Here is a 10,000-nt window from a genome sequence, read left to right as displayed (position 1 = left end):
TCGCACTTGTGTTGGTGCAGGAAACCACTTTTGCACTTGTATTAGTGTGGAAAAAACACTTTTTGCACTTGTGATAGTGTTGAAAAACCACTTTTCGCACTTGTGTTAGTGTTGAAAAACCACTTTTCGCCCTTGTGTTGGTGCAGGAAACCACTTTGCACTTTTATTAGTGTGGAAAAACCACTTTTCGCACTTGTGTTAGTGTTGAAAAACCACTTTTCGCACTTGTGTTAGTGTTGAAAAACCACTTTTCGCACTTGTGTTGGTGCAGGAAACCACTTTTGCACTTGTATTAGTGTGGAAAAAACACTTTTTGCACTTGTGATATTGTTGAAAAAACACTTTTTGCACTTGTGTTGGTGCAGGAAGCCACTTTTGCACTTGTATTAGTGTGGAAAAACCACTTTTCGCACTTGTGTTAGTGTTGAAAAACCACTTTTCGCACTTGTGTTAGTGTTGAAAAACCACTTTTCGCACTTGTGTTGGTGCAGGAAAGCACTTTTGCACTTGTATTAGTGTGAATAAACCACTTTTCGCACTTGTGTTGGTGTTGAAAAACCACTTTTTGCAATTGTGTTAGTGTTGAAAAACCACATTTCGCACTGTGTTGGTGCAGGAAACCACTTTTGCACTTGTATTAGTGTGGAAAAAACCACTTTTCGCACTTGTGTTAGTGTTGAAAAACCACTTTTCGCACTGGTGTTGGTGAAGGAAACCACTTTTTGCACTTGTGTTGGTGCAGGAAACCACTTTTGCACTTGTATTAGTGTGGAAAAAACACTTTCTGCACTTGTGATAGTGTTGAAAAACCACTTTTCACACTTGTGTTAGTGTTGAAGAACCACTTTTCGCCCTTGTGTTGGTGCAGGAAACCACTTTTGCACTTGTATTAGTGTGGAAAAAACACTTTTTGCACTTGTGATAGTGTTGAAAAACCACTTTTCGTACTTCTGTTAGTGTTGAAAAACCACTTTTCGCACTTGTGTTGGTGCAGGAAACCACTTTTGCACTTGTATTACTGTGGAAAAAACACTTTTTGCACTTGTGGTAGTGTTGAAAAACCACTTTTCGCACTTGTGTTAATGTTGAAAAACCACTTTTCGCACTTGTGTTGGTGCAGGAAACCACTTTTGCACTTGTATTAGTGTGGAAAAACCACTTTTCGCACTTGTGTTAGTGTTGAAAAACCACTTTTCGCACTTGTGTTGGTGTTGAAAAACCACTTTTCGCACTTGTGTTAGTGAAGGGAACCACTTTTTGCACTTGTGTTAGTGTTGAAAACCCACTTTTCGCACTTGTGTTAGTGTTGAAAAGCCACTTTTCGCACTTGTGTTCGTGCAGGCAACCACTTTTGCACTTGTATTAGTGTGGAAAAAACACTTTTTGCACTTGTGATAATGTTGAAAAACCACTTTTCGCACTTGTGTTAGTGTTGAAAAACCACTTTTCGCACTTGTGTTGGTGCAGGAAACCACTTTTGCACTTGTATTAGTGTGGAAAAAACACTTTTTGCACTTGTGATAGTGTTGAAAAACCACTTTTCGCACTTGTGTTAGTGTTGAAAAACCACTTTTCGCACTTGTGTTAGTGTTGAAAAACCACTTTTCGCACTTGTGTTAGTGTTGAAAAACCACTTTTCGCACTTGTGTTGGTGCAGGAAACCACTTTTGCACTTGTGTTGGTGCAGGAAACCACTTTTGCACTTGTGTTAGTGTGGAAAAACCACTTTTCGCACTTGTGTTAGTGTTGAAAAACCACTTTTCGCACTTGTGTTAGTGTTGAAAAACCACTTTTCACACTTGTGTTAGTGAAGGAAACCACTTTTCGCACTTGTGTTAGTGTTGAAAACCCACTTTTCGCACTTGTGTTAGTGTTGAAAATCCACTTTTCGCACTTGTGTTGGTGCAGGAAACCACTTTTGCACTTGTATTAGTGTGGAAAAAACACTTTTCGCACTTGTGTTAATGTTGAAAAACCACTTTTCGCACTTGTGTTAGTGTTGAAAAACCACTTTTCGCACTTGTCTTAGTGAAGGAAACCACTTTTCACACTTGTGTTAGTGTTGAAAACCCACATTTCGCACTTGTGTTAATGTTGAAAATCCACTTTTTGCACTTGTGTTGGTGCAGGAAACCACTTTTGCACTTGTATTAGTGTGGAAAAAACACTTTTTGCACTTGTGATAGTGTTGAAAAACCACTTTTCGCACTTGTGTTAGTGTTGAAAAACCACTTTTCGCACTTGTGTTGGTGCAGGAAACCACTTTTGCACTTGTATTAGTGTGGAAAAACTACTTTTCGCACTTGTGTTAGTGTTGAAAAACCACTTTTCGCACTTGTGTTAGTGTTGAAAAACCACTTTTCGCACTTGTGTTAGTGTTGAAAAACCACTTTTCGCACTTGTGTTGGTGCAGGAAACCACTTTTGCACTTGTATTAGTGTGGAAAAACCACTTTTCGCACTTGTGTTAGTGTTGAAAAACCACTTTTCGCACTTGTGTTAGTGTTGAAAAACCACTTTTCGCACTTGTGTTAGTGTTGAAAAACCACTTTTCGCACTTGTGTTGGTGCAGGAAACCACTTTTGCACATGTATTAGTGTGGAAAAACCACTTTTCGCACTTGTGTTAGTGTTGAAAAACCACTTTTCGCACTTGTGTTAGTGTTGAAAAACCACTTTTCACACTTGTGTTAGTGAAGGAAACCACTTTTCGCACTTGTGTTAGTGTTGAAAACCCACTTTTCGCACTTGTGTTAGTGTTGAAAATCCACTTTTCGCACTTGTGTTGGTGCAGGAAACCACTTTTGCACTTGTATTAGTGTGGAAAAACCACTTTTCGCACTTGTGTTAGTGTTGAAAAACCACTTTTCGCACTTGTGTTAGTGAAGGAAACCACTTTTCGCACTTGTGTTAGTGTTGAAAACCCACTTTTCGCACTTGTGTTAATGTTGAAAATCCACTTTTTGCACTTGTGTTGGTGCAGGAAACCACTTTTGCACTTGTATTAGTGTGGAAAAAACACTTTTTGCACTTGTGATAGTGTTGAAAAACCACTTTTCGCACTTGTGTTAGTGTTGAAAAACCACTTTTCGCACTTGTGTTGGTGCAGGAAACCACTTTTGCACTTGTATTAGTGTGGAAAAACCACTTTTCGCACTTGTGTTAGTGTTGAAAAACCACTTTTCGCACTTGTGTTAGTGTTGAAAAACCACTTTTCGCACTTGTGTTGGTGCAGGAAACCACTTTTGCACTTGTGTTGGTGTTGCAGAACAACTTTCCACACTTGAGTTAGTGCTGCAGAACCACTTTTGTGCACTTGTGGTTGCATTGAAAACCACTTTCCACACTTGTGGTTGGGTTGAAAACCACATTTCACACTTGTGTTAGTGCAGAAAACTACTTTCCCCACTTGTGTTAGTGTTGCAAAACCACTTTCCACACTTGTGTTGGTGTTGCAAAGCCACTTTCCCCACTTGTGGTCGTGTTGCAAAACCACTTTCCACACTTGTGGTCGTGTTGCAGAACCACTTCCCGCACTTGTATTAGTGTTGCAAAACCACTTTCCACACTTGTGTTGGTGTTGTAAAACCACTTAACACACTTGTGCTTGTAATGCAAAACAACTTTTCGCACTTGTGTTAGTGTTGAAAACCACTTTTAGCACTTGTATTCGTGTGGAAAAACCACTTTTCACACTTGTGTTAGTGTTGAAAAACCACTTTTCGCACTTGTGTTTGTGTTGAAAAACCACTTTTCGCACTTGTGTTACTGAAGGAAACCACTTTTCGCACTTGTGTTAGTGTTGAAAACCCACTTTTCGCACTTGTGTTAGTGTTGAAAATCCACTTTTCGCACTTGTGTTTGTGCAGGAAACCACTTTTGTACTTGTATTAGTGTGGAAAAAACACTTTTTGCACTTGTGATACTGTTGAAAAACCACTTTTCGCACTTGTGTTAGTGTTGAAAAACCACTTTTCGCACTTGTGTTGGTGCAGGAAACCACTTTTGCACTTGTATTAGTGTGGAAAAAACACTTTTTGCACTTGTGATAGTGTTGAAAAACCACATTTCGCACTTGTGTTAGTGTTGAAAAACCACTTTTCGCACTTGTGTTGGTGCAGGAAACCACTTTTGCACTTGTATTAGTGTGGAAAAACCACTTTTCGCACTTGTGTTAGAGTTGAAAAACCACTTTTCGCACTTGTGTTAGTGTTGAAAAACCACTTTTCGCACTTGTGTTAGTGTTGAAAAACCACTTTTCGCACTTGTGTTGGTGCAGGAAACCACTTTTCGCACTTGTGTTGGTGCAGGAAACCATTTTTTTTTGCACTTGTATTAGTGTGGAAAAACCACTTTTCGCACTTGTGTTAGAGTTGAAAAACCACTTTTCGCACTTGTGTTAGTGTTGAAAAACCACTTTTCGCACTTGTGTTAGTGTTGAAAAACCACTTTTCGCACTTGTGTTAGTGTTGAAAAACCACTTTTCGCACTTGTGTTAGTGTTGAAAATCCACTTTTCGCACTTGTGTTGGTGCAGGAAACCACTTTTGTACTTGTATTAGTGTGGAAAAAACACTTTTTGCACTTGTGATAGTGTTGAAAAACCACTTTTCGCACTTGTGTTAGTGTTGAAAAACCACTTTTCGCACTTGTGTTGGTGCAGGAAACCACTTTTGCACTTGTATTAGTGTGGAAAAAACACTTTTTGCACTTGTGATAGTGTTGAAAAACCACTTTTCGCACTTGTGTTAGTGTGGAAAAACCACTTTTCGCACATGTGTTGGTGCAGGAAACCACTTTTGCACTTGTATTAGTGTGGAAAAACCACTTTTCGCACTTGCGTTAGAGTTGAAAAACCACTTTTCGCACTTGTGTTAGTGAAGGAAACCACTTTTCGCACTTGTGTTAGTGTTGAAAACCCACTCTTCGCACTTGTGTTAGTGTTGAAAATCCACTTTTCGCACTTGTGTTGGTGCAGGAAACCACTTTTGCACTTGTATTAGTGTGGAAAAAACACTTTTTGCACTTGTGATAGTGTTGAAAAACCACTTTTCGCACTTGTGTTGGTGCAGGAAACCACTTTTGCACTTGTATTAGTGTGGAAAAAACACTTTTTGCACTTGTGATAGTGTTGAAAAACCACTTTTCGCACTTGTGTTAGTGTTGAAAAACCACTTTTCGCACTTGTGTTGGTGCAGGAAACCACTTTTGCACTTTTATTAGTGTGGAAAAACCACTTTTCGCACTTGCGTTAGTGTTGAAAAACCACTTTTCGCACTTGTGTTAGTGTTGAAAAACCACTTTTCGCACTTGTGTTGGTGCAGGAAACCACTTTTGCACTTGTATTAGTGTGGAAAAAACACTTTTTGCACTTGTGATATTGTTGAAAAAACACTTTTTGCACTTGTGTTGGTGCAGGAAACCACTTTTGCACTTGTATTAGTTTGGAAAAACCACTTTTCGCACTTGTGTTAGTGTTGAAAAACCACTTTTCGCACTTGTGTTAGTGTTGAAAAACCACTTTTCACACTTGTGTTGGTGCAGGACACCACTTTTGCACTTGTATTAGTGTGAATAAACCACTTTTCGCACTTGTGTTGGTGTTGAAAAACTACTTTTTGCAATTGTGTTAGTGTTGAAAAACCACTTTTCGCACTGTGTTGGTGCAGGACACCACTTTTGCACTTGTATTAGTGTGGAAAAACCACTTTTCGCACTTGTGTTAGTGTTGAAAAACCACTTTTCGCACTGGTGTTGGTGAAGGAAACCACTTTTCGCACTTGTGTTTGTGTTGAAAACCCACTTTTCGCACTTGTGTTAGTGTTGAAAAGCCACTTTTCCCACTAGTGTTGGTGCAGGAAACCACTTTTGTACTTGTATTAGTGTGGAAAAAACACTTTTTGCACTTGTGATAGTGTTGAAAAACCACTTTTCGCACTTGTGTTAGTGTTGAAGAACCACTTTTCGCACTTGTGTTGGTGCAGGAAACCACTTTTGCACTTGTATTAGTGTGGAAAAAACACTTTTCGCACTTGTGTTGGTGTTGAAAAACCACTTTTTGCAATTGTGTTAGTGTTGAAAAACCACTTTTCGCACTGTGTTGGTGCAGGACACCACTTTTGCACTTGTATTAGTGTGGAAAAACCACTTTTCGCACTTGTGTTAGTGTTGAAAAACCACTTTTCGCACTGGTGTTGGTGAAGGAAACCACTTTTCGCACTTGTGTTTGTGTTGAAAACCCACTTTTCGCACTTGTGTTAGTGTTGAAAATCCACTTTTCGCACTTGTGTTGGTGCAGGAAACCACTTTTGTACTTGTATTAGTGTGGAAAAAACACTTTTTGCACTTGTGATAGTGTTGAAAAACCACTTTTCGCACTTGTGTTAGTGTTGAAAAACCACTTTTCGCACTTGTGTTGGTGCAGGAAACCACTTTTGCACTTGTATTAGTGTGGAAAAAACACTTTTTGCACTTGTGATAGTGTTGAAAAACCACATTTCGCACTTGTGTTAGAGTTGAAAAACCACTTTTCGCACTTGTGTTAGTGTTGAAAAACCACTTTTCGCACTTGTGTTAGTGTTGAAAAACCACTTTTCGCACTTGTGTTGGTGCAGGAAACCACTTTTCGCACTTGTGTTGGTGCAGGAAACCACTTTTGCACTTGTATTAGTGTGGAAAAACCACTTTTCGCACTTGTGTTAGAGTTGAAAAACCACTTTTCGCACTTGTGTTAGTGTTGAAAAACCACTTTTCGCACTTGTGTTAGTGTTGAAAAACCACTTTTCGCACTTGTGTTAGTGTTGAAAAACCACTTTTCGCACTTGTGTTAGTGTTGAAAATCCACTTTTCGCACTTGTGTTGGTGCAGGAAACCACTTTTGTACTTGTATTAGTGTGGAAAAAACACTTTTTGCACTTGTGATAGTGTTGAAAAACCACTTTTCGCACTTGTGTTAGTGTTGAAAAACCACTTTTCGCACTTGTGTTGGTGCAGGAAACCACTTTTGCACTTGTATTAGTGTGGAAAAAACACTTTTTGCACTTGTGATAGTGTTGAAAAACCACTTTTCGCACTTGTGTTAGTGTTGAAAAACCACTTTTCGCACATGTGTTGGTGCAGGAAACCACTTTTGCACTTGTATTAGTGTGGAAAAACCACTTTTCGCACTTGCGTTAGAGTTGAAAAACCACTTTTCGCACTTGTGTTAGTGAAGGAAACCACTTTTCGCACTTGTGTTAGTGTTGAAAACCCACTTTTCGCACTTGTGTTAGTGTTGAAAATCCACTTTTCGCACTTGTGTTGGTGCAGGAAACCACTTTTGCACTTGTATTAGTGTGGAAAAAACACTTTTTGCACTTGTCATAGTGTTGAAAAACCACTTTTCGCACTTGTGTTGGTGCAGGAAACCACTTTTGCACTTGTATTAGTGTGGAAAAAACACTTTTTGCACTTGTGATAGTGTTGAAAAACCACTTTTCGCACTTGTGTTAGTGTTGAAAAACCACTTTTCGCACTTGTGTTGGTGCAGGAAACCACTTTTGCACTTTTATTAGTGTGGAAAAACCACTTTTTGCACTTGTGTTAGTGTTGAAAAACCACTTTTCGCACTTTTGTTAGTGTTGAAAAACCACTTTTCGCACTTGTGTTGGTGCAGGAAACCACATTTGCACTTGTATTAGTGTGGAAAAAACACTTTTTGCACTTGTGATATTGTTGAAAAAACACTTTTTGCACTAGTGTTGGTGCAGGAAACCACTTTTGCACTTGTATTAGTGTGGAAAAACCACTTTTCGCACTTGTGTTAGTGTTGAAAAACCACTTTTCGCACTTGTGTTAGTGTTGAAAAACCACTTTTCGCACTTGTGTTGGTGCAGGACACCACTTTTGCACTTGTATTAGTGTGAATAAACCACTTTTCGCACTTGTGTTGGTGTTGAAAAACCACTTTTTGCAATTGTGTTAGTGTTGAAAAACCACTTTTCGCACTGTGTTGGTGCAGGACACCACTTTTGCACTTGTATTAGTGTGGAAAAACCACTTTTCGCACTTGTGTTAGTGTTGAAAAACCACTTTTCGCACTGGTGTTGGTGAAGGAAACCACTTTTCGCACTTGTGTTTGTGTTGAAAACCCACTTTTCGCACTTGTGTTAGTGTTGAAAAGCCACTTTTCCCACTAGTGTTGGTGCAGGAAACCACTTTTGTACTTGTATTAGTGTGGAAAAAACACTTTTTGCACTTGTGATAGTGTTGAAAAACCACTTTTCGCACTTGTGTTAGTGTTGAAGAACCACTTTTCGCACTTGTGTTGGTGCAGGAACCCACTTTTGCACTTGTATTAGTGTGGAAAAAACACTTTTTGCACTTGTGATAGTGTTGAAAAACCACTTTTCGTACTTGTGTTAGTGTTGAAAAACCACTTTTCGCACTTGTGTTGGTGCAGGAAACCACTTTTGCACTTGTATTAGTGTGGAAAAAACACTTTTTGCACTTGTGATAGTGTTGAAAAACCACTTTTCGCACTTGTGTTAATGTTGAAAAACCACTTTTCGCACTTGTGTTGGTGCAGGAAACCACTTTTGCACTTGTATTAGTGTGGAAAAACCACTTTTCGCACTTGTGTTAGTGTTGAAAAACCACTTTTCGCACTTGTGTTAGTGTTGAAAAACCACTTTTCGCACTGGTGTTGGTGAAGGAAACCACTTTTCGCACTTGTGTTTGTGTTGAAAACCCACTTTTCGCACTTGTGTTAGTGTTGAAAAGCCACTTTTCCCACTAGTGTTGGTGCAGGAAACCACTTTTGTACTTGTATTAGTGTGGAAAAAACACTTTTTGCACTTGTGATAGTGTTGAAAAACCACTTTTCGCACTTGTGTTAGTGTTGAAGAACCACTTTTCGCACTTGTGTTGGTGCAGGAAACCACTTTTGCACTTGTATTAGTGTGGAAAAAACACTTTTCGCACTTGTGTTGGCGTTGAAAAACCACTTTTTGCAATTGTGTTAGTGTTGAAAAACCACTTTTCGCACTGTGTTGGTGCAGGACACCACTTTTCGCACTTGTGTTTGTGTTGAAAACCCACTTTTCGCACTTGTGTTAGTGTTGAAAATCCACTTTTCGCACTTGTGTTGGTGCAGGAAACCACTTTTGTACTTGTATTAGTGTGGAAAAAACACTTTTTGCACTTGTGATAGTGTTGAAAAACCACTTTTCGCACTTGTGTTAGTGTTGAAAAACCACTTTTCGCACTTGTGTTGGTGCAGGAAACCACTTTTGCACTTGTATTAGTGTGGAAAAAACACTTTTTGCACTTGTGATAGTGTTGAAAAACCACATTTCGCACTTGTGTTAGTGTTGAAAAACCACTTTTCGCACTTGTGTTGGTGCAGGAAACCACTTTTGCACTTGTATTAGTGTGGAAAAACCACTTTTCGCACTTGTGTTAGAGTTGAAAAACCACTTTTCGCACTTGTGTTAGTGTTGAAAAACCACTTTTCGCACTTGTGTTAGTGTTGAAAAACCACTTTTCGCACTTGTGTTGGTGCAGGAAACCACTTTTCGCACTTGTGTTGGTGCAGGAAACCACTTTTGCACTTGTATTAGTGTGGAAAAACCACTTTTCGCACTTGTGTTAGAGTTGAAAAACCACTTTTCGCACTTGTGTTAGTGTTGAAAAACCACTTTTCGCACTTGTGTTAGTGTTGAAAAACCACTTTTCGCACTTGTGTTAGTGTTGAAAAACCACTTTTCGCACTTGTGTTAGTGTTGAAAATCCACTTTTCGCACTTGTGTTGGTGCAGGAAACCACTTTTGTACTTGTATTAGTGTGGAAAAAACACTTTTTGCACTTGTGATAGTGTTGAAAAACCACTTTTCGCACTTGTGTTAGTGTTGAAAAACCACTTTTCGCACTTGTGTTGGTGCAGGAAACCACTTTTGCACTTGTATTAGTGTGGAAAAAACACTTTTTGCACTTGTGATAGTGTTGAAAAACCACTTTTCGCACT

Source organism: Myxine glutinosa, chromosome 10 (assembly GCF_964187855.1).
Source record: "Myxine glutinosa chromosome 10, kmMyxGlut1.1, whole genome shotgun sequence".
NCBI classification, from domain to species: Eukaryota; Metazoa; Chordata; class Myxini; order Myxiniformes; family Myxinidae; genus Myxine; species Myxine glutinosa.
The sequence above is the reverse complement of the archived record's forward strand: the minus strand, read 5'-3'. Positions refer to the sequence as shown.